This window comes from Carcharodon carcharias, chromosome 3 (assembly GCF_017639515.1).
Source record: "Carcharodon carcharias isolate sCarCar2 chromosome 3, sCarCar2.pri, whole genome shotgun sequence".
Classification (NCBI taxonomy): domain Eukaryota; kingdom Metazoa; phylum Chordata; class Chondrichthyes; order Lamniformes; family Lamnidae; genus Carcharodon; species Carcharodon carcharias.
Genome location: NC_054469.1, coordinates 35,868,040 through 35,894,554, shown reverse-complemented (window position 1 = coordinate 35,894,554; position 26,515 = coordinate 35,868,040).

The window sequence follows — 26,515 nt, the reverse complement described above, 5'->3', positions numbered from 1 at the left end:
GGTAATGAACTATTTAAATGACGGATACACCTTAAGCTAATTGGCATTGATCAAGCCTACTTTCGTCGTTATGAGGATATAGCTAAACTTAAATAAATAGCAACAGAAACTCTGTATTAAGCTTGCAGATTTAATGATTGCATTGGGAATAAGTACTATGCCGTAAGGGAAGGTATGGTGCTCTGTAATATTGTAATGCAAATGGACAATGTTATTTAAACTGTATTGTTTGTCATATGATGGTGTCACAGCATCATAACCATGTTATTGAGGCATCTCTGTCTCGGGCTCTCTCTCTCATTATAAACATCCTATTAAACTCGGATTCCTTCCCTAGCTACAGTGGGTCAAAGTTCAATTTGCAGTAACTTTAAATACTGTGTTAGATCCATAATGTGTGACTGTAACACAAGATGCTTCTGTGCCATTGCAAATGAAATTATTTTAAGGGTTTCCACTATCTTCTGCAGGAGGTTCATGAGGGTGCAGGAATGGAGGAAAGGAAAAGATTCAGCCATCCCATTTTTCTAGATGATCTACTCACCTTTGCTATATCCTTCAAACCCTTCCCTCTTAACAAATCATGTAATTGTCTCCTGAACCCTTTATACTGTTCACTTCAAGGTCCTTCCCTAATAACTATTCCACAAGTCTGTAACCATTTTTGGGCATAAAAAGTTTGATATGACTCTCCTTACTCTTGACCCAACTTTTAACTTGTTACGATCTAGTTAAGGACCAGTCACTTTGTGTTTAATGCAGACAGTGTTTGAAATCCCTGTCACCCACCAGGAGAACAAAGTCACAAGATTCCACAGTTTTTAAACAAACAAAATAAACTTTACAAAGTTAGAAAAGTAAAACAATCTGCAATATCTATCTTATACTCGAACATTCAGAATTATTATGAGGTAAATATGAATTAACAGGCACACTACACTGCAAATTAAATGGCGGAAGTTATGGCGATAGATCCCACAGATTTCTCAGCAACCCACCCATACATCAGTGACCGCTGTGAGTCACATAATCTATTAAGACTCTGTCTCCCTCATGAGGGACTCCAGCTCTTCTGAAAATCTAGCCTCTGAATTCCCTTAAAAGTTGCCACGACTTGGACTGCCTCAGTGACTGCTCACCTCCCGATGGTTCAATCTTTTCTCCTGAGACTGCATTCCATGGGATTCACAAAGTTGTACTCCCATCTCTAATTACTGGCATGCTTCCAACTCTTTTGCAGACCGCTAGCCTCACTAAGCTGGCACTGCCCCTGAGTTTCTCAGAACTCCAGTCTCCCGGCTGTCCCGAGCTAATAAATGGTACCCAGGACTTCTCTGAGCCCTAACTGCCTGGAGCCTGTTAATACATCCTGATTTTCAATATAGCCTCTTCTCTTGCAGCCAAACACTCAGATAAATCGAAACCAGAGAACCCTTGTAAGTTCCACCCACCCCCATGATGACGTAGCCTTTCAGGGCTCACTGAATGCTTTTAAACTAATTTAGCTCTAACTCCCAAAACAAAGCATCTCTCTGGACTGCACTTCTTTGCAAGCAGTATAGAAATCACGTTTCGAATTCTCCAGCTAAGTAAATCCACCTGCTGCTTTATGGCTCCTCCTCTATTAAAAAAACAAGGGTATTCTTCCTTCCACAGAAGGACTTGAAATGTGAACTCTTCTCCGCCAATGCTGCCAGATCTGCTGAGTTTTTCCAGATAATTCTGTTTTTGTTTTGGAATTCCAGCATCCACAGTTTTTTGTTTTCATTTAAGGGTATTCTTCCGACTGCCATTCTCTTTTAGGTGTTGTGGCAATCTCCGAAGCCCAGCATTTTAGTTAAATTACCTTCACATCAACGATCTTCCCAGAACTAAACACCACCTCTAAAATATCAACATGGACCATGAGCTAGATATTTGTCACAAACTTGTATCAGCATCAGCCGAAACAGATTAACTGGTCATTTATCTCCTTGCCGTTTGTGGGACTCTGCAGATAATAAGTCACTACGCTTCAAAAGTATTTCATCAGTTGCCAAATAGTTTGAGATGTACTGAGAACATGAAAGACTATTTATAAATGTAAACTCTTCCTTCTTTGAAATAGCCCAGGACTGTCATTTTACAGAGCAGGGTTGGAATAATCAGTTCAGATGTTGAAAGCTTTCCCCTGCAATAGTGATTGGATGCAATTTAATGTTCAAGTCGGGCTTCAAGTCCACCAGCTGGAAATCCGGTGGAAACACTGCATTGAACATTTTTGGGAAGCCCAATGCAATTTTGAAATCAGGCACTTACCTGGGCAGCGTCGGGGCTTCCCGTTGACTTAGAGGTGCAGGGTGGAAATCCCGCCCTCCGAGAGCTGCTGACCAATCAGCAGCTGGCAGCTTTCCAGTACTGGCAGAGGCACCAGGAGCACTTGGGCCTTCACCAAGGCTTGCAGATGAATCCCTGGAGAGACGTAAAGGGGCAGGCTGGGGATACCAGGAGGAGGTGACAGCAAGGGAAGCAGGGTGTGGGTACCTTCCTATGGGGCTGCCCTTCCTGATGCTGGGTCCTTTGATCCCTCAGAGTGCCATAGTATGAAGGAGCCCCGCTATTTGGCTGAAGGCAAAGCCAGCAAGTGTTGCTGTGTGATTGCCTCATTTGGCGAGTTCCCTGCCGGGTACTTAAGAGCCTCAATTAGTGTCCAGATGGGAAGCCAGCGCTCCACCCTTCTCTTCTGGAGCTTGATTGTGGTGGGGGGTGTCAGGAAGGCAGCAGGGTCTCCATTCCACACCATACTACCTGATCAACAGAAACCCCCCCACCTCCGAACTCGCCGCGGGGTGGGGAAAGGGGGCAGACAGTTCTGCCCATTGTTTCCATTGTGAAAGAAAATATCAGAAGGGGAGGCCGTCTTATTTGTTCCTGACGTATCTATGTGGCTTGTAATCTGGAATTAGATGCAGCTGCACAGGCCACAGATGATGAGTCCAGTGGCGGAGTGTCTGAAGAGGAGCAGGGTGAGGAAAACACTGAGGCCGTGGAGCCAGACCTCCGAAGCCTCCTGAGAGGCAGGGACACCAAGGTTGCCTTGATCCAATGCTCCTTCAGCTAGGCTACCAAAGATCAGCTTCAAACGCATGCCAGGGCTGCCTCTTCCATCCCGGATGTCTGAAAGGACCCTTTCTTTTCAGCACAAAGAGCATTCATTACCTGTGCAATAAAGTTCAGAGTCACTTACGTCCAGCGTTACATACTGGTGCTCTCTCCACCAATTACATAAAAAGGTGAAGCATCCTCAGGCCATGATGACAAAACCAGATTTATTTCATTTCCACATGTACAGACCCCTGAGATCAATCTCTCTGGCCTTAAGTCCCAGACCAGGACGCAGTAACTATACATAAATGAACATAAAATCACCCGTGACCTGTCCCTCAAGGTGCCTTTAACTTAGTCTTGCGAGTGCTACATCTAGGTGCTCCCCCCTCACTGGCACTGGCATTGGAGGCAGCCTGCTGACACTGCTGCCTTGTTGGCCTTGATGACCTTGGCTGTTGTCCTCTGGCCAGTGGAGCCTGTGCTGGACCCACCTGGGAAGGAGTGGCCAGTGCCACCCCTGGCATCTCCCTAGTCATCGTAGTCTCACCAGATGCCATGGTCACTGGCAGAGAGGAGGAGAAGCTACTGTCTTCATCCAGAGCGCCCTGAGAGGAACCCACAGAGACTACAGGCAGCTCATGCGCCAACGTGAGTTTGCTGTGAACCTCCCGGCTTGCCATTGTTGGACGGGCACCTAGCTGCGATACTGGGTGCGTCATGCATCTTTCACACTGACATTGACCAGTTGAGGAGGGTGCCTGTGTGAGGGCTTGCAGATCCGAGCGCAACCCCAGGAACCCCTCATTCTGTCCCTGGAGCTGCCTCTCCATAAGAGTCACCACTCAATGGTGGAGGCAGTATGCTCGCCCATGACAATCAACGCAGTCCTCATGCTCTCTATGGACTCCTCCATAACGGAGACCATGTCACACATACCCTCTTGGATCTCTGCCAGATGCTCCTGCACATCTTGCTAGACCTCCAGCATCTGCCATCTAATGGACAACTCCAGAGGCTCATCATCATCCTCTGACTGCCGGCACCCTGGACACTCTCTGCCTTCACCTGCACCTCAAGCTAGTGTGAAGTGCCCCCACCAATGTGCACCGAGATACTAGCTGCTGAACTAATGCCCAACGAGGTGCTGGGGTATCTGCGCTGGTGCCTGGTTCAGAGAGTGGGTGTGACACAGGTGACAGATACTGGTGATCCTCTGGCGTCAGGGGTAGCTCTTCGGGGTCCAGAAACCGAGTGCGTACTGGTGAAAAAGAGAGAAAAAGGGCATGTCACTAAAGTCTTCACACTGTCACTGTGCATGCCAAACACTCTGGTGAGACAGTGGAGATCTGCATCATGATGCCATCGTCTTCCAATGATCAATGGAGACCCCAGGTTCAAGGCTCCCATCAATTAGGACACAGCACTAGAATGGTTGCACAATCTGAAAGAGTCACCTCTGTGCACTGCGCTCTTATCTTCATCTGGCACCCCTGCCTCTTCATGTCCGGTTGCACGGGAAGCGTGCCGGCTCTCGAGCTCCAGGGCATCTTGCTCAAATTTGGTCAGCATCAGCAGGTTGGACAGCCCTCCATCTGGTCATGCCCTCACAGCCTGGTTATGGCTTGTCTTCTCCTGAAAGGCTAGAGGAGCATTAGTTAGTCCAGTCTCTAACTGCAGCGCCATTGCAGCCTGGCCAATCCCAGCTAAGGAACACCTGGCAGGGCACATCCGAGTCGTGGCCTTTGAGCCACAAGGCACTCAGTCCAAGCAGCCAGTGCTCACCCCCTTGGCCAGCTGCAGCGTGATTAAAGTTGGCACTCAGATTCTAGCACCCTTGTGGTCCACAGGGGGATGGCCACACCTTAGTACTTCAGCACACTGACCCATGCCAATGCAGTACTCACCCTTGCTGAGCACAACAGGTCATTGAAACGCTTCCGGTACTGCACCCAGGTGTGCAGCACCACATCATGGCTGCTCACCTGGATTGCCACCTCCTCCCATGCCCTCTTGGTGAGGTGCATGTGGTCCTGCTCCCATCTCAGGGGACAAGGGCGTCCCTCCTGGCAGCCACCTCTTCCAGAAGAATGGTGAGACACTCTATGTACAACCGTGTGGCCGAGTGCCCGCCTGACCTGCCCTCGCCGCCTGGCATTTGTTGACGCATTCGACTGCATCGCCGTCCGACTGGCATCCAGAGGCCCTTCCCTGGCAGCCTTTCTGGGCCTGTCTGGGCCTTCTTTATACCGGCTGCCAGGTCGCCATTGGACCCGGCAGCTAACAGGCCCCCACCCCAGCTCAGCTCTTCCTGGCCATTGTGGTGCCACGTTTCACACTGGGCGGGCCTTAATTGACTTGCCAGCGTGAAATTGCAGTCGGGGCCTGATCGCGGGCCTGCCTGCTGCGCCTGCCTGACGAGGGCAAAATTATGTCCTTAAAGTTTAGATACAATATACTCAACAGCAACTACACATGTGCTTTCAACTCCAACACTAACCTTACACTGACTCTGAGGTGGTCCAAGCTACTCTCCGATTGGTTACAGCAGATCATGTGACCTCCCTAACAAGTATTATTCTTAAAGGTACATTACACACTAAATAAAACAATAATTACTACATGTAGGTGCACCTAGGGAAAGGAATTCCAGGATTTTGACCAAGCGACAGTGAAGGAACGGCGATATATTTCCAAATCAGAATGGTGTGTGGCTTGGAGGGGAACTTCCAGGTGGTGGTGTTCCCATCTCTCTGCTGCTCTTCTAGATGGTAGTGGTCGGGGGTTTGGAAGGAGCCTTGGTGAACTCCTTCAGTGCATCTTGTAGATGGTGCACACTGCTGCTACTGTGCGTCAGTGGTGGAAGGAATGAATGTTTATGGATATGGTGCCAATCAAGCGGGCTGCTTTGTCCTGGATGGTGTCAAACTTCTTGACTGTAGTGGGAGCTGCACTCATCCAGGCAAGTGACCCTCCATCACACTCCTGACTTGTGCCTGGCAGGATGGTGGACAGGCTTTGAGGAGTCAGGAGATGAGTTACTCATCACACTATTCCTAACCTCTGACTTGCTCTTGTAGCCACAGTATTTATATGGCTGGTCCAAATCAGTTTCTGGTCAATGGTAACTCCCAGGATGTTGATAGTGGGGGATTCAGTGATGATAATGCCATTGAACATCAAGGGGCGATGGTTGGATTCTCTGTTGTTAGAGATAATCATGTATTGGCACAATTCTCTGTGGCAGCCTTCCTTCTCATAAGATGATGATTTGTACCATGTGGTCAATTTTGTATTAATCATCGCTTGGTGCGGCTCAAGAGGCCCACTCTGACATGGCAGTTCCTGCTGCATTTACTGCGGAGAAAGACAGTGGGCTGAGTCGGTGCGCGATTTTCTGGCCCCTCTTTGCTCTGGACCGTCTTCTTGGCCAGGTATGGATGCCCAGGAAGTTATGACCCAGTGGCTAATTCGCTATACAGATTGTATTGCTGAAAAAAGATATTCTTTTTGTTGAAGCTTTTCATCTTTCACTCATCAGGCCAATTCGCAAGATAATATCAATGCCAGCGGAAACAACATATTTTCCTGTATGTGAAGAGAGTGCTGATTGGTGGCAAGTGGACTCTGATTGGTAGAGGTTTAGCATGGAGAATGCACCTATGGCAGACATTGGCCAGAATTTTCCGGGTCCATTGGCATCAGGCGTCATGGCGGGTGGTGGTTTCATGCCGTTGTTTTGCAATCATTTGCTCCACCCAGCAGTGGCAGACTGCGTTTCCAACTGCCGCACATCGGGAACCTAATTTCAGTACTTTAGCCTCTCATTATAAGCCCTGCTCACTGGAATCATAGCCCCCCCCCCCACACGCTGGATCATCCGTGTACCACTGATGTGTTTCACCACTGTACATAAGCGACGTGCACTTGGCGAGCTCCACTTTGCTTGGGACTTTGAGGTTTGTTTGCCTACCTTGTTTCGGGCAGCACTCGTCATCAGCGCCAGGCTTCTCAGGCAGCGCCACATCACTTTTAGAAGGGCTTGCGGGCAGGTCTCTAACTAACAGGCCAACCGTAAGGCGGGGGGGGGGGTGGCGGGGGGGGCAGGTGGCAGGGGGTAGCTTTTCAATGGCTGCAGGGCTGGAGCTTGCTTGAGGAAGGAGGTGAAGTGGCCTCAGGTGAGGGAAAAGGCTGCAGGGCGAGGGCTATACTGAAGAAAGGGGGTGTGTGGGGGGGCACATGTTGATTTGTACAAGTGGCCTCAAGATGGTGAGGGCTGAGGAGGCAGTTTCCAGTGAAGATGAGGCCAGATGATGTGAGTTTGTGTGAGAGAATGGGTGGTGATGTCCCTTGAGCTGGCAGTGAGTGAGATGCCAGTGAATGTGTGATGGCCTTGGGTATGTGTTTGAGTTTAGAGTGATGAGATGGTTGCCTTACCCTGGTGTACAGATGAGATCATTCCTCTGTTTTCTGCACTGGATGGCCAACCTCTTGTGTGCAGTTTTGGCTCTGACCACCACTGCCGTCACCTCCCAAGCTGGAGTGGTGAGACTGATGAACCTCCTGCAGCCAGAGCGGGGGTAGAGGACATCGTGGCAGGCCTCCACAGTGTCTAGAAGGCTTCCCAGGGATGCATCACTGAATCGGGGGGCTGTAATCTTCTTGGATTTTGGGGCTATGTCTTCACTGGTGTCTTCCTGGTCTGCAAGCATTGAGAAGTGTGCATGCAGCTGCAGGTTAAATATGGCGCCCTGTGTGAGTAAGTGGCGAGGGAATGGCGTGACCGGCAAATCAGCAGGAAAACCTGCCATTGTGACCAGCAGGTAAAACAACTTTTTTCCTGCTGACTACTGCACTTTGTGCAAATCTGGGACAATTCTGCCCATTGACACTGACAAATGTGAGACAGTTGCTGACAACCGTGACAGCTGGAGCTGACTGTTAGGAGGGGCATTGGAAGATGTGAATAGAAGCAAAAAGCTCACCTTTGAAATGGAGCAGTCAAATGAATTCCCTTCCTTGGCATACTATTTGAGAAATCAGCCGGGAGGTTCTCTACCACGGTCTACTGCAAGCCTACCTTCACTGGTCAATACAGTTCCATGCACTGTAAGATTGGCCTTATCAGCACCCTTGTAAATAGGGCCTGAGCCATTTGGTCACCAGGCAAGCTTGATGCTGAAATAGGGCACATCAAAGAGACCCTGCAGGATAAGGGCTACTCTGGTCAGATCATTTCACGCTGTATATTCTACAAGCTCATGAACGGGCCCAAGGCCATCACTTTCAGCTGTGAAAAGTGCCCAGCCTACTTCAGATTACCCTGGAAGGGCAAAGTATCTCAAAAATTTGAGCAACAGGTGAAACTCTTACCTGCTGCTACAATGCAGTAGCAACACAAGTGGTTTTCGCCACTAACAGGATGCTGCTGTCAAGCCAAAAAGACATTCTGTGTATCACACAAATGAGTAATGTGGTATATGAATTTCACTGTCAGTGTGATGCTAGGCATGTAGGCCATACGTCCCAAAGACTGGTGGATCATATCAAACATGTCCCTTTCACTCTTCGCAACAGGCAAGGTACAGACCGTCCCTAATCAGTCCTTGCTTTCAAACCTCAAAACGCAGTGTCCAACATTAATTGTGATTCTGCAATTGCACAACATTTGCTAAATAATCATCAGTGTTCTAAGAGTTACAGTGACAGTCAATTTGAGATTGTCAGCCGGTCTTGCAGTGTAGCGCATTTGCGTGTACTGGAAGCTACATGTGTTAATACACAGGGCCCTGTTCTTAGCACATAGAAACAACATGTATACACATTGCATCTGTTTCAGCTAAACAAAATAGTTGAGAGACATTGGCTGGTTCCTTCCCCAGGGCAATGTCTTGACCAATCAGATTCAAACTGCCTGGTTTAAATTCCAACAATGCTTGGTAGTTAATTGTCAGTCACCATCAACTGATGCATTGTCCACGGTAATGCCTCTACCAATCAGTGCATTGCCAACCAATTGACACTCTCTTCACATACAATATAGATATGTTGTTTCCCCTGACATTGGCATTTTCTTGCAAATTGTCCTGATGAGTGCAAGATGAAAATCTTTGACGAAAAAATGTCTCTTCTTTCAGCAATACTCAAGTTCTGTGCTACCAAACGATTATTTGAAAAGGTCTTTGGGTATACAGCTGACATCCATTCGATGAACACGGTGGAGCCAGCACAGACGCTGTTCACTTAGCAATGAGTGTATGCTGATTGAATTAGCATGCTCCAGGACCTCTGAGTGGATAACCTTGTCCTGCCAAAAGATGCCAAGGAAATGTCTGGGATAGGAGAGGTGGAACTGGAACCTGTTCAGCCTTTTCTCCTGCCTAGCATATGTTGTCCGGGCCTGACTGCTCTAGAGACCACTGAGGATGCAGGCTTGGTAGACTTGTATTTGTTGTTCTCAGTCAGGTTGTTGTTGTTCCATGCTCTCTTAGTCAGCTTGGACATATCAGCTGCAGCTTTTGTGATGCATGTGTTGATTTCAACATCAAGTGATGGATTGCTGGGGATTGAAGCCTAGTTATGTGAAGCTGTCAAAATCCTCCAGCATCACACTGTCAGTGCTGTTAGAGGGCGGTATGACAACATCCTGGACCATGATATTTGTCTTCCTAATGCTGATGGTCAAACCAAACTCTTTGCGGGTGAGAGAATCTGTCCAAAAAAGCTTGACATAGTTACCATATTGATTACTCTCCCACAGACTGGATCATCGCCAAGACATTGTTAATTATCATTATTAATTATTGCAAAGAGTCTTCAATATTACTTTTAATTAAAAAGAAATCTTTCTGGGGTAGTGATAGTCTGACAGCCCCATTAAAGTGGTATCCATTGTAAATACTTATTAGCTCATTTAGTTTGATTATCTATTTTAAGTCCTTTGCTTATTTTGTTTAACTTTACTGATGTTCACATTTGATTTTAATGACTTTCTTTGAATTCACAGGGTGTTTTTGGAGCCAGATTTTCACCCATTGATTTCCTCCTGTTTTTAACACGCAAAAAATGCAACATGTAGGTTTTTAAATTGGCAATAAAAACTGCCTTATTTATCCATAACGAGAACTGCTTTGAATCGCCTTTTTAAGAGCAAAATTCCAGAGGTAAAGTTTTAAGAGATGAAAGCTATTACTGAAGTATTTTCATTCATTTTTAATAGTAATTCCTACATTAAATAATTAATCACAGAGCTGGAGGAATATGCACAGTGAGAGTCAGGCTGCCTCATTAAAATTAAGAAAAGATTCTTAGTTCTCACCACCACTGAAGCAGAATTTGTTTAGATGATGATATCCATTACTAATCTAGCTCCACCACTGTCACCTCGCAGATCTCATGATTTCCAAGAACTATGAATTGCTAAAATGAGAAATGAAAGCACACCTTACTTTAACAGACAGGCCATTTAAGACTGAGATAGGTGGAATTTCTTCACCCAGAGGGTGGTGAATCTTTGGAATTCTCTACCCCAAGGGGCTGTGGAAGCTTAATCATTGAGCATATTCAAGGCAGTAATTGATAGACTTCTGCAATGCTAATGACATCAAGGGATATGAGGATAGTGGGCGCAGAGATAGATGATCAGCCATGATCTGTTGAATGGTAGAACAGGCTCGACGGGCCGAATGACCTACTCCTGCTCCCATGTTCCAACCTCACCGCTTCTGCTTCACTCCCCCTTACTTGAAGTCATCTGCTGTTTCAAAGGAAAGCATATTTGATTAGTCCTGGCAATTTTGATTAGTCCTAAACGCAAGCAACAGGCCTGTTGTGCAGGCTGGTAAGCCACATATTCAGACGCATAGCCGGTACCTTGGGAAGATAATGGGTGCACATCTGTTCTGAAATGTCTGCACATCTTGGCTATCTGTTCTGCCATTGTGGCCTAATAGCAGCTGTACAGCATGATGTTTTAAAATTTAATGCTGATTATTGACCCTGCCTTGTATCACTGATACATGGAGTGGGAATTTTTTCATTTCTAGAGCCAATGTTGTCCATTGAGATAGAGTAGGGCAGCCAGCCTTGTACTTTGAAAGCTGCTTCAGTACACCTGACCCATCAACTATCATAGTTCTCGCCCAGCAGTTATCAGCAGTCCTGACCTGTGAGCAAAGCTCAGTAATGAATGTGTTAGTAAGTACTTGAAAAGCCCCAAAGAGTACTTTGCCTCCTAACCATCTCCGTTTTCATGCCAAACTTTCTTGCATCAGTTTGCATAACGTCTCTTTATTTTCTGGCATGACTCTTCTATTGGTGCTATGTAAAGTGTTGTATGTATGATATTGTTGCTTCTCACTGTGCTTCCGCAGTGCAACTTCTGTTATTTGAAGGAAGGCTGATACTGAAAGTTTAATGTGTGTGCCTTTTCCAATTCATAGCTTGGAGGGTATAGGAATATATGAAAGGGAGAGTACCCACAAATGCAAAGGTGGCTAAACTTATCTTTCCCTGATGCCACTGAATTTCTTTGTCACTTGATCCTAAGTATCTGGCTATAATAGGTTGCAATCACTCACTTAATGAACTCTATCCAAGTTTCATCTACTTCTGAGTTTATCTGTGGTTGCCTTTTGAACAGCCCTCCTTTGCTGCACTTCCTGCATCAAAATCTCCAAGGAGACATTACTGAAGGCAGGCAAGGACGAGGAGGCTCCACACATATCGCCATCCTCAATAATGGGGAACGCAGCACATCAGCGCAACATACAAGGTTGAAACATTTCAACAATCTTCAGCCAGAAGTGCTGAATGGATGATCCATCTCGGCCTCCTCTGGAGGTCCTCAGCATCACAGATGCCAGTCTTCAGCCAACTCGATTCGCTCCACCTGATATCAAGACAGGGCTGAAGGCACTGGCTACTGCCAAGGCTATGGGCCCTGACAATATTCCGGCAATAGTACTGAAGAGTTGCGCTCCAGAACTTGCCGTGCCCCTAGCCAAACTGTTCCAGTACAGCTACAACACTAGCATCTACCCAGCTATGTGGAAAATTGCCCAGGTATGTCCTGTACACAAAAAGCAGGACAAATCCAACCCGGCCAATAACCGCCCCATCAGTCGACCCTCGCTATCAGTAAAGTAATGGAAGGGGTCATCAACAGTGCTATCAAGCGGCACTTGCTTAGCAATAACCTGCTCACAGACACTCAGTTTGGGTTCTGCCAGGGCCACTCAGCTCCTGACCTCATTACAACCTTGGTTCAAACATGGGCAAAAGAGCTAACTCAAGAGGTGAGATGAGAGTGACTGCCCTTGACATCAACATTTGTGCCATACAAGTGCCAGGCAATGACCATCTCCAACAAGAGAGAATCTAACCATCACCCCTTGACATTTAATGGCATTGCCATCACTGAATCTCCTGCTACCAACATCCTGGGGATTACCATTGACCAGAAACTGAACTGGACTAACCATATAAATACTGTGGCTGCAACAGCAGATCAGAGGCTAGGAATCACGTGACAAGTAACTCACCTTCTGACTCCCCAAAGCCTGTCCACCATCTACAAGTCACAGATCAGGAGTGTGATGGAATACTCCCCACTTTCCTGGATGAGTGCAGCTCCATCAACACTCAAGAAGCTCAACACCATCCAGGACAATGCGATCCGCTTGACCGGCACCCCTTTCACAAACATTCACTCCCTCCACCACCAATGCACTCACCAAGCCTCCTTAGACAGCTCCTTCCAACCCACGATCACTACCATCTAGAAGGACAAGGACAGCAGACAGATGGGAACACCACCACCTGGAAGTTCCCTCCAAGGCACTCACCATCCTGACTTGGAAATATACCGCTGTTCCTTTACTATCGCTGGGTCAAAATTCTGGAACTCCCTCCGTAACACTACTGTGGGTGTACCTACACCACATGGACTGCAGGGTTTCAAGAAGGCAGCTCACCATCACCACCTCAAGGGCAATTAAGGATGGGCAATAAATGCTGACCTAGCCAGCGGTGCTCACATCCCATGAACGAATAAAAAAACTAATTGGCAGTAATCGTTTTAACATGCACAGAATACTAAATCTGTAGACCTGTCCTCCAATGGTTTTGAGTCTATTTGAACAGCAACTTTCATGAGACTCTTTTCAACAGATCTCAATCTGTATTAAAAATGTTAGCTCCCTCCTGTGAGCACAGTGTTCATTTATCATTCTTATCTTTGAACATAAGATGACTTGATAAAATTTGTAAATATTATATCTCCCTTTCAGAATTCTTTTTTAAATGAACCTTGTATCTAGCCGCAGTCCATGAGCATACTTCTCCATTAGAGAGAGAGAATTGTCTATATAGCTTGCAGGGCACCACTCCACATCAGGCGTGGGATAAGGCAAGAAGGCAGGCATCCATAGACTACCACAGCATGAGGATTGACACTACACTGTTGATATTGTTCTGCACCACACTCTAACCGTCTAGCCAATTGAGTTAACTGACTCTCACTTAAAATTCAAATAAAAGTCCAAAGCTCACATGAGGATTTCCATGGAGACTGTATACCTGATCTTTCGTGGCTTTTGGATTCAGGTTGGGTCTCTGTTCCAGCTTGCTCTTCCTGATCTCCAGTTCTCTTTGTTGCTCTGGTTTGTTGAATCTGCTCCATTCCAAACTTACAGAAGTTTTGATGTGATCTCTTCTGTTCCTCCTCAACTGTTGATCACCTGCTCTTACCTTGCCATTCTTGCAGAGAACAGTTGCTAGTTTCATTCATTTGCTCAGGTATGTTCACTTCCACAGTATTTCCTGGTGGCACTGGTGCTTAAGGACATTGCTTTATGATTTGATTTTTGATTTGATCAGTCATTCAGGGTTGGAGATGTTATTTGCTCATCTATACCCCATTAACAATGTGTTTGACCCTTAACTGCCCTATGCCCTCTGAAATGGCAAACCACTCCACTCAAGGGCAATTAGGGATGGACAACAAATGTTTTCCTTTCCAGCAATGGCCACATCCCAGGAAAAAAATAAAGAAAAAATTGTGTTTGTGATCTAAGAGCATTAAAACAATCAAGTAGGCCTAAACCTTTTGCCTTTTTTGAGTTTTTGCAAGAAGAGCACTTTTCTCAAGTGTTCCTTTGTGATGATGAGGTTGTGTGATTGATTCATTGGGATCTCCATTTTTTTGATCTGCATGTTACAATCAGAAATCCATTAATTGAAGCATCTTTATTTGGAAATGCTGCTGGCAATATGCAGCTGTGTTTGAACTCTTGGTAATGGTTAACTTTTGAACTTAAAAGAAAATTGGAAAAGTGATATATGATAATTAAAAATTGATCTTATTGAAACATAAATACATCTGTGCAAGCTTTCTATGAATGTTATGTGCTTTCATTGGCTATTTGGCTATTTTATTTCTGTATGTGCTACATGTCAGACTTTGGCTATCGACATCTGCAAATAGTGCTGAAATATCAGGCCAGAGCGAGACATATTGTGCTCACCTTTGGAAATATTATGGCTGAGTTTATTTTCTTGGGCCAGATTTTCGCTACTAAGGCAGGAAGCATGAATTGGGAAACCTCCCGACTTGGCAGATCTGCCTCAGTTTAAAGGGCCCAATTTGACCTAATTTTCACTCCAGGGAATCAGGGGCAGGATAGAGTCAGGCCACCAACCCAGAAGCAGGTGGCAATGAGAGCAGGTGAGTGCCAAGGTGGGATGTTCAGAAGGGCACCTCTGTTCTCTGAGACTTATCCCAGTTGTTTTAGAAGCTATTAGGACCTCTAGCCCCCAGCCCATCATATCCCCTTACCCCTCAGCCACTTTCCAAGCTCCCTCCATACTACATCATGCTCCCATTGACCTCATACCCCATGCCAACTCATGACACCTCCATGCCATTGCATTTCCCCATGCCACCTCCATAGGCACTCACCCAGTATCAACTATGGGCAGACTTCAGGAGCCAGTGAAGATTAAAAAAAACTTCTAACACTCTGGTAGCTCTCATGCATACACATTTGATACTGAAAAATCTCCCATTCATTAAGACATTGAAAAATTTTAAATCCCTTCAAGTCTTTAATTTAATAACCACATCAAAGACAGATAATCCTTTAATAGCTCCTTTAAACTGTCAATCAAAATGTGAACTCAGCCCATCCCCTTCCTCCTGCTGGCAAAAATGAGATCTGCTGGAAATGGGGGCAAGACTTCATCATCTAGCTCCTTCCTACTATTTAAAGCTCTCTGGAATCGGCTCGTTAATATCCAGCCCAATAACTTTGGGACTTTTGAAGACAAATCCATCTTCAATAGCCAGTTCTTCTTAGACCTCACAGTATTATTGCAGCTCAGGATCAACCTCAGATTTTGTGTTTGTCAATCCTTCCAAGATAGGATAGCCAAAAGTTCTTATCCAACCGTTTGCTTCCCTATTCTCCACCACCTCAACTATAGTACTATTCACATCTATCCAAGAGCAGTAACTCTCAACTGCATCCGTAGCTCCTTCTCCTGGTAAAAATTCACGACTTAATACTGTGTGAGCCTTTGAGATCCTTGACCTGACCTTAGTTCACTGTTTCTACTTCACTGAAAGCACTGGCTGCATGTTGCAGTACAAATCCAGACCTGTGGTTCCCCTTCATTCTAATCAGCATGCACTATTTTGACCTCCTCCTTTCAGCATCTTATTCCCTCGTTACCCCCCTCCTAACCTTCTGCACCTCAAAATAAAGCAGAAATATTTTGGAAAAAGTTCACAATGAGTGAGAGAACACAATATGAAAGTGAATATTAATAAGTTTAAGTACAAATTACAAAATTAGTTAACATAGGATCCACCTCCTAGTAGATGGTATGGCTGATGGGAAGACATAGAAATAATCAAATACACGACAAAAAGCAGGAACATAAATAGACTTGTTGAAATAATGAACTATTTGAACAAGTTCCTATTTATATTTATTCTTTCACGGGATGTGGGCATTGCTGGCAGGCCCTGCATTCGTGCCCATCCCTAATTTCCTTTGAACTGGGTAGCTTGCTAGGCAGTTAAGAGCCAACCACATTGAGATACCATTTATGGGGGAGGCAAAAGACGGGAAATTACAGGCCGATTAGCCTGACCTCGGTCGTTGGTAAGATTTTAGAGTCCATTATGAAGGATGAGATTTCAGAAAACTTGGAAGTGCATGGTAAAATCGGGTAGTCAGCATGGTTTCATCAAGGGGAGGTCATGCCTGAAATATCTGTTAGAATTCTTTGAGGAGGTAACGAGTAGGTTAGACAAAGGAGAGCCAATGGATGTTATCTACTTGGACTTCCAGAAGGCCTTTGACAAGGTGCCGCACAGGAGGCTGCTCAGTAAGATAAGAGCCCATGGTGTTAGAGGCAAGGTACTAGCATGGATAGAAGATTGGCTGTCTGCCAGGAGGCAGAGAGTGGGGATAAGGGGATCCTTCTCAGGATGGCAGCCGGTGACTAGTGGAGTTTCACAGGGGTCAGTATTGGGACCACATCTTTTCACTTTATACATTTATATGATCATACTTTATATGATCCAGATGAAGGAACTGAGGGCATTCTGGCTAAGTTTGCAGATGATACAAAGATAGGTGGAGGGACAGGTAGTATTGAGGAGGCGGGGAGTCTGCATTAGGATTTAGACAGGTTAGGAAAATGGGCAAAGAAGTGGCAGATGGAATACAACGTGGGGAAGTGTGAGGTCATGCACTTTGGTAGGAAGAATAGAGGCATAGACTATTTTCTAAATGGGGAGAGAATTCAGAAATCTGGAGTGCAAAGGGACTTGGGAGTCCTAGTCCAGGATTCTCTTAAGGTTAACTTGCAGGTTGAGTTGGTAGTTAGGAAGGCAAATGCAATGTTGGCATTTATTTCGAGAGGACGAGAATATTAAAGCAGGGATGTGCTGCTGAGGCTTTATAAGGCTCTACTCAAACCACATTTAGAATATTGTGAGCAATTTTGGGCCCCGTATCTCAGGTAGGTTGTGCTGGCCCTGGAAAGGGTCCAGAGGAAGTTCAAGAGAATGATCCCAGGAATGAAAGGCTTAACATATGAGGAACGTTTGAGGACTCTGGGTCTATACTCGCTGGAGTTTAGAAGGATGAGGGGGGATCTGATTGAAACTTACAGAATACTGAAAGGCCTGGATAGAGTGGACGTGGGGAACATTTTTCCATTAGTAGGAGAGACTAGGACCCGAGGGCACAGCCTCAGAGTAAAGGGAAGACCTTTTAGAACAGAGATGAGGAGAAACTTCTTTAGCCAGAGAGTGGTGAATCTATGGAATTCATTGCCACAGAAGACTGTGGAGGCCAGGTCATTGAGTGTATTTAAGAGCGAGATAGATAGGTTCTTGATTGGTAAGGGGATCAAAGGTTACGGGGAGAAGGCGGGAGAATGGTTTTGAGAAACTTATCAGCCATGATTGAATGGCGGAGAAGACTCGATGGGCCGAATGGCCTAATTTCTGCTCCTATGTCTTATGGTCTTATATATATGTGGCTGTGCCTCAGCACTAAAATACAATGTGAACAATCCAGGGACGATTTGCATCTATACTTCCAGGAATGGCCACAGTTCAAGTATACCCTTTCACTTTTCCTTTAGCATCCTTTTTTTCTACCATCTCCCTAAGTCTCTCAGTGAATTCTTCACCGAGATCTCCTGGTGTTTTTTCCCACTCCCTCTCTCTCAGCTTCGATGACAACAACCTTTCATCTAAACTACACCTGTTCTCTCTTTGCTGACTTCACTGCTTTCCTATACTCACCCATTCTCATTCTGCAAAAAATCTCTGAAAAGCATTCCTCTCTATGAATGGCTTTGCTTTCTCTGGAGTTTCAATTATTGACAGGATTATTCTGATTATTTTGCCTGCCTTGCTTTAAGCATAATTCTGCCTCCCTCCCACCATTACTTTTACTCACAGCCTTTAATACAGTTTCCTCCCAGATCCATCAACATCACATTAACATCCAGCTCACCTTTTTCTCGCATTCTCATTCCACTATGCTGATGCTGATGTCAACCTACACTGTAGCTCCCTTGGCGGCTCTGCCTTTGAATGGTCGAGGCTTCACCTCTGCATCCTTGAGTTTGAAGGCTGTATCCTGGAGCACAGCTGATGGACAACTGGACTGGTCACCTGTGATGAGAACGAACATGCTTGGAAAAGATGTGGATACTATGAATATAGGGCTGAAGTGTTAGCACTATAATCGTTAACATTTGAAGTACAACTTCCGATCCCCCTTCCCTGTCTCGTTTACGTACACTAGAGCAGTGCACAAATGACAGGTTGCTGCCAGGGCTTCCTAAAGACCATTTTACCATTCCTATTGCCGTGTTCATGGCAAAGAGAGTCTTGCAGAACCTTTTTTTTTGCTGCGCGAGTCACTTTCTTCTCTGGAGAACAGAATAAAAAATACAGGTTCATTGACACACATCCCATTTAAATTAATTTTCAAATGTTAAACTTGTTTAATGCCACTGAATGTTTTATTTCACTTTCAACCCACAATGTGGAATGTTACACGCTGTGCAGCACTTGATGTCTAATCACTAGGGAACTTTTAAAAAGGTATCAGTGCACATTAGCTAGTGGACAAGTCTGGGACTTCTTTCAGAATGTTTCACAATAGGCAGAATTTTTTGCTTGGCATGTGGGTGAGCATCCCGACATCATTGCGCACCTGCACAACATTTCGGTTGATGGGTGCACACTAAACTTGGAAGCGCACCCGCCAACGATTAAGAGGGCTATTAAGCCCATCAACGGTGTAATTAACTGGGATATTTTGCTGCCCGTCCAACCTTATGGTTGGCAGTCAGGCAAATCAGCCAGGCGGCCTTTGCATTTTTCAGGAAACCTCATCCAAGGGACAGGAGGGTGAAAGTTGCTGGGGGTGTTCAGCATTGTCGGGACAGGTGAGCGTTGTCGGGGGAGTTAGCATTGTTGGGGAGGGTGAGCACTGCGGGGGACGGAAGAGCATTGTTGGGGTTGGTGAGCATTGTCAGGAGTTGACCATTGTCGAGGGGGGGACAGCATTGTCAAGGGGGGGAGGGGTAAGCATTGTCATGGGGTGAGCATTGGCGGAAATGAGTGAGCGTTGTTGGCGGGGTGAGCACCGACAGAAGCAGGTGAGCATTGTCGGGGGCAGGAGAGCAATGTCGAGGGGGGTGAGCATTGTCGGTGGGGTGAGCATTGACAGGGGTGAACATTGTCGAGGGGTGAACATTGTTGTTGAGGGGGGTGAACATTGTCAAGGGCAGTGAACATTGCTGAGGAGGTGAGCATTGTAGGGGGGCTGAACATTGTCGAGGGGGGTGATCATTGTTGAGAGGTTGAACATTGTCAAGGGGGGGTGAGCATTGATGGGGGATGAACATTGTCAAGGGTGGTGAGCATTGTTGGGGGGTGTGGGGTTAGCATTGTCGGGGGGATTTTTTTATATGCTCATGGGCTGTGGGCCTCGCTGGCTGGGCCAGCATTTATTGCCCATCCCAAGTTGTCCTTGAAAAGGTGGTGGTGAGCTGCCTTCTTGAACTGCTGCAGTCCATGTGGTATAGGTACACCCACAGTGCTGTTAGGAAGGGAATTTCAGGATTTTGACCCAGTGACAGTGAAGGAACAGCGATACATTTCCATGTCAGTGCGGTGAGTGACTTGGAGGGGAACTTTCAGGTGGTGGTGTTCCCATCTATCTGTTGCCCTCATCCTTCTAGATGATAGTGGTCGTGGTTTTGGAAGGTGCTGACTAAGGAGCCTTGGTTAATTCCTGCAGTGCATCTTGTAGATGGTACACACTGCTGCTACTGTGCGTCAGTGGTTGGGGGAGTGAATGTGTGTAGATTTGGTGCCAGTCAAACTGGCTGCTTTGCCCTGGATATTGTCAAGCTTCTTGAGTGTTGTGGGAGCTGCACTCATCCAAGCAAGTGGGGAGTATTCCACCACACTCCTGATTTGTGCCTTGTAGATGGTGGACAGCCTTTGTGGAGTCAGGAGGTAAGGTACTCCTCGTGGGATTCCTAGCCTCTGACCTGCTCTTGTAGCCACAGATTTTATTTATATGGCTAGTCTAGCTGTTTCTGGTCAATGGTAACCCCCAGGATGTTGATAGTGGGAGATTCAGTGATGGTAATGCCATTGAGTGTCAAGGGGTGATGGGTAGATTATTTCTTGTTGGAGATAGGCACTTGTATGGCGCAAATGTTACTTGCCACTTGTCAGCTCAAACGTGGATATTGTCCAGGTCTTGCTGCATTTGGACATGGACTGTTTCAGTATCTGAGGAGTGGTGAATGGTGCTGAACATTGTGTAATCATCGGCGAACCTCCTCACTTCTGACCTTACAATGGAAGGAAGGCCATTGATGAAGCAGCTGAAAATGGTTGGGCTGAGGACACTACCCTGAGGAACTTCTGCAGTGATGTCCTGGAGCTGAGTTGACTGACCTCCAACAACCACAAAAATCTTCCTTTGCGCTAGGTATGACTCCAACCAGTGGAGAGTTTTCCCCTGATTCCCATTGACTCCAGTTTTGCTAGAGCTCCTTGTTGTCACGCTCGGTTAAATGTGGCCTTGATATCACTCTCACCTCAGATCAGGAGTTCAGCTCTTTTGTCCACGTTTGAACCAAAGCTGTAATGGGGTCAGAAGCTGAGTGGCCCTGGCAGAACCCAAACTGGGCGAGCAGGTTATTGCTAAGCAAGTACCGTTTGATAGCACTGTTGATGACCCCTTCCATTACTTTACTGATGGCCGAGAATAGACTGATGGGGCAGTAATTGGGTGGGTTGGATCTGTCCTGCTTTTTGTGTACAGGACATACCTGGACAATTTTCCACATAGCTGGGTAGATGCCAGTGTTGTAGCTGTACTGGAACAGCTTGGCTAGGGGCACGACAAATTCTGGAACATGAGTCTTCGGTACTATTGCCGGAATATTGTGAGGGCCCATAGTCTTTGCAGTATCCAGTGCCTTCAGCTGTTTCTTGATATCACGTGGAGTGTATTGAACTGTCTGAAGACTGGCATCTGTGATGCTGGTGACCTTCAGAGGAGACCGAGTGAGCATTGACGAAGGGGGTGGGCATTGTCAGGGGTTGTAATCATTGTTGCGGGGGGGCGCGGTGAACATTGTTGGGGGAGGTGAGCATTGTTGGGGGAGCTGAGCATTGTGGGGCTGAACATTGTCGGTGGGGGGGTGGGTGAGCATTGTTGGAGGGTGTGAGCATTGTGAGGGATGTGATATTGTATGTGTGCCAATGCAGACAATGACATGTACCTTTAAATAGCTGCATAGTGACATCACTGTGACATCACCGTGTATAATGCTGGGGGATAAAACGTACAGCCTCCATATTAGATGTTCACTATTGCCTCTGATCTCCACTTCAGATGTTCACTACTGTCTATGTATCAGAAAGACTTTAGGTATACTTTATGAGGCAAGCATATAGTCAAGTAATCAGCCAATGTAACTGTCAAGACCAAGGCTAGATCAAGGCCGGTGCAGAGCTGTATATAAATTTCATGTAATTGTGTTTGACTCAAACCCTTGTAAGTCTCAATATCTTGCTCAGCATAGATAGCATCGAGACAGATCCCTTGAGATCTACATCAAGACCCTCAACATATATGGTGGCAGCTGATCATAAGAGACCACCAGAGGGGGGAGGTGAATATTGTCAGGGGGTGGTCAGCATTGTCAGGGTGTGGGGGAGTTGAGCATTGTCAGGGAACGTGAGCATTGTCAGGGGAGGGGTGAGCATTGTTGGGAAGGGGTGGTGAGCATTGTCAGGGTATGGGTGAGGGTGAGCATTATCAGGAGAGGGTGGTGAGCATTGTCGGGGGTGGGGAAGAGTGAACATTGTCGGGAGCAGGGAGGGTGAGTATTGTCGGGGGCAGGGAGGGTGAGCATTGTCGGGAGGAGGTGGCGAGCATTGTCGGGGGAGGAGAAGAGTGAACATTGTCAGGGGCGGGGAAGAGTGAACATTGTCGGGGGTGGGGAGGGTGAGCATTGTCGGGGGTGGGGAGGGTGAGTATTGTCGGGGGTGGGGAGGGTGAGCATTGTCGGGGGTGGGGAGGGTGAGTATTGTCGGGGGCGGGGAAGAGTGAACATTGTCGGGGGTGGGGAGGGTGAGCATTGTCAGGGGCAGGGAGGGTGAGCATTGTCGGGGGCGGGGAGGGTGAGCATTGTCGGGGGCGGGGAAGAGTGAACATTGTCGGGTTTGGGGAGGGTGAGCATTGTCGGGGGCAGGGAGGGTGAACGTTGTCGGGGACAGGGAGGGTGAGCATTGTCGGGGGCGGGGGTTGAGCATTATCATCAGGGGGTGGCGAGCATTGTTGGGGGCAAGGAAGAGTGAACATTATCGGGGTTGGGGAAGAGTGAACATTGTCGGGTGTGGGGAAGAATGAACATTGTTGGGGGTGGGGAGGGTGAGCATTGTCGGGGGCGGGGGGGTGAGCATTGTCTGGGAGGTGAACATTGTCGGGGGGAGGGTAAGCATTGCTGGGGGGCAAACATTGTCAAGAGGTGATTAACTTTATTGTTAGGGGTGAGCAGTGTCAGAAGTGGGGGTGAGCAAATGTCAGAAGTGGGGGAATGAACATTGTCGGGATGTGGGAGGTGAGCATTGTTGAGTGATTGCGCAGCATTGGGGTAGCTGTGGTTCCATTGTGCTTTGACACTCTAGCCGATTTACTTCAAGCTGCTCTTATCAGCAGGCTTTAGCCTAAGAAACGTTCTAAGCAAATCTGTGTAAAAATCAGGGTGATTGTATAGTGCAAACAGCCCAAGTATTTGTGGTTCTGATCCTACTGTCATAGGGAATCATGTAGCAGTCCGAGCAGGGTAAATCCGGCAATCAGAACTTTAAACTTCCCATGCATGCGCGTTTGTTGGGACTTCCTCAGGGTCCCGAGGCACATCAGAGACTTAAGTTGTTCGCAGCTCCCCATATTGGAAGATTGAGATCGTTATTGTTTAAAATATTCATCACAAGGTCACAAAAGAACTGGCACCTATATGGTGCCCTTCCTGACCTCAGTGTCTCCACAGGACAATAGCCAATGACTTACTTTTAAAGTGTATTCACTGATGCTATGTAAGGTAACATAGCAGCCAGTTTGTGTACAGCAAGATCGCACAATAAAAAAATGAGAAAACTGACCAATTAATCAATTTTGGTTGTATTGTTCAAGGGATGAATATTGACCAAAATGCAGGATGAGCTCCTTGCTTTTCTTCAAATAGTATGGGATACCTTGAGTCACTCTGAACAAGTATTTGGATCTTTGGTTTAACATCTCAGCCAAAAGCAAACCCATCGAAAGAAGGAGCTTTCTTTGGACCATTGGATCCATTCTTCCAGAATACTAATTTTTATTGTGGTAAATTGATGTAGAATAGGTTGGTTTTATTCATGTTATAGCAAAATGGGTGTTTGTTATGAAGTGGAGGCAAAAATGCTAAGATAAATTAAAATTATAGTGGGGCACTATAAGTACTTTTTGAATGGATGAATTAGGATATGCTGAATTGTTTTCCTCATCTATAATCTAATCATAATGCAAACAGAAAGATTTGTTGCCCAAAGACTCTATTGATGATCATATCTCGCTAAACCTTCCTGAAATGGAAATTGTGATACCTAACTTAAATCTTAGTAGCCTGGCTGCATGATCTATGTGGACAGTTTCATTTTATTACCATCATCAGTTTTTTTTCCGTTCTTCAAGGTAGCAATTATATCAAAAAATGGGCCATATTATTGTATTCCTTGTGTGGCATTTATACTTAGCTTGAAAATAATTACCTTATGGCTGTTATAATTGAGTAGAAGATATGCAAATGGAACATTCCGCTTATAGCACTGCACAATGCCTTGAAGCTAGCCACGTTGTATTTAATCTATTTATCACAGGTAGGGTGGGTGCAGGCACTGTTCCGATGTTTGCACAAATAAACTTGAGCAAAGTGTTAACAGTAACCCATTGAACAGAGGGACCTCCTTGTGGAAGACAGCAGATTCTATGTGGTATTCACCTGATGATGCAAGCTGTATGAGTGGGTGGTTGTGCCTGGAGATATAAGTTATCTCTTCATTAAATAAGTAACCATGGAATGGGAAGCATTGGTAGTTAGCAGTAATAAAAACAAACATCACTGGAAATTGGTCTGTCAACCTATTGAAAAGAGGGGAAAAGACAGGGTAATATTTCAGGTAAAGGCTTTGCATCAGAACCCTTTTTGAAACCTTTTCTTTGTTCCCTTATCTCTGGATTGTTATTAGTTTTAGTTGCCATAACAACTACAATAGTTTTCTCTCTTTATTAAAAATTTAATAACAGCACTGAAAAATCAATGGATGTCGAGCATCACTAACCTCTATAAAGTGTGTCAGAGTTAGATATTTAAATGCAAATTGCTTTCAGTTCACGCCAGCTGTTGCCAGGACAAATGTAGATAGTGGATGCACAAGAATATCAGAATAAATAGATCAGGGATTGATTTGGTTCCAGAAAATATATTTTACACTTAGACCATGCTATGTTGGAACCAGGTGCAGCCCTTTGTAAATGCACTTAAAAACCTCAACAGATAATGGTGTTGACAATTCTAGTTCATTCTCTTGTAATTCCAGAATCCAGCTGTACAAATGTATTCATTTGCATTATTTATATTCCATTTTATCTGTGACGTTAGTTTAACATGAGGCCACTCTGTGTGTTATCTTCAACTCTGTATATCCATGCTGCTGTATCAAACAGAGCTGGAAAACATCACTCATTAATGCAGAGATGGTGGCAAAGTGGAATTGTCACTGAGCTAGTATTCCAGAGACCCAGGGTAATGCTCTGGGGATCAAGGTTCACATCCTACCAAGGCAGGCAGTGAAATTTGAATCCAATAAAAATCTGGAATAAAAAGTCCAATGATGACCATGAAAGATTGTTGTAAAAACCCCTCTGGTTCACTAATGTCCTTTAGGGAAGGAAATCTGCTGTCATTATTGGCCTGGCCTATATGTGACTCCAGACCCATAGCAATGTTGTTGACTCTTAAATACCTTCTGAACAAGGGCAATTAGGGATGAGCAATAAATGCTCACATCCCATGAATAAATAAAATGGGAATTATTTATTAAGGTTCAAAGTGATCTTATAGTTAATTCAAAACTAACATGTTAACATGTTTTCATATATTTATATTGGTTTACAAGATGTCACTTATGTTACCTCCCTTTACGTAAATAAATTCAGTCGTCCCTTAGAGTACATTATTTAGGCTCACACTTCAGTCCAGTACTGAGGGAGCACTTCCAGATGGGATGTTAAACTGTGGCCCCAGCTGCCTGTTTGGATGGACACAATCAGTCCCGTGATATTATCCAAAGACGAACAGGGAGGTTTTTGTGCACTGACCAACATTTGTCTCTCAACCAATGCCATCATTATCAATTAACTGATCAGTTATTTCATTTTTTTTTGGGACCTTGCTGTGTGCAAACTCACACATTTACCTATGTAACGCTGATTAAAAATAAATTCATTCATGATCAAGTACTTGAGGACAGATAAATGGTTGTTTTTTCTTTCTTTGGAAAGAGTTTGCTTAAATCCAGATACTTGTTCTTATTAAACGAGCAGTAATTATCAGTAGTGACTTTTCAAGCTGTCTGAACATGTCCATCCTCAACTATGATGAAACCCAGCTTGACAGCAGAATAGACATACAACATCTTCAACCAAAAGTATCAAAGGGATGATCCTTTGGCCCCTCCCAAGGTTCCCACCATCATCGATATCAATGTCCAACCAATTCAGTTCACTCCATGTGACAGTCAGAAGTGGCTGAATGTACTGCAAGCATGGGGTCTCAAGATGACTCCAGCTTTAGTGCCGAAGACCTGTGCACCAGAACTAGCAGCCCTGTGGTTAAGCTATTCCCATACAGCAATGGCACTGAACTATTTCCCCTGGTTGTGGTAGCAACAACAACAACTTGTATTTATATAGCAACTTTAACATAATAAAACATCCCTAGGTCCCTCACAGGAGCGCTACGAAATACATTCAAAGCAGTTCTAAAAATTAGAGCTATGCTATTTAGAAGTGAAATTGGTAAGCACTTTTTCACAGAACAGCTGGTGGAAATCTGGAACTCTTATTACCCCCAAAAGCATGTGGATGCTGGGCCAATTGAAATTTTCGTGCCTCAGATTGATAGGTTTTTGTTGGGTAAGCAAATCATGCAACTTAGAGAAAAAGAGATTGAGTGAGGTTCAGGTACGGATAGACACAGGAAAATGGCGCTAAATGAATTGTTCAGTTGGCGAGCCGGTGCAGACACGATGGGCCAAATGGCCTCC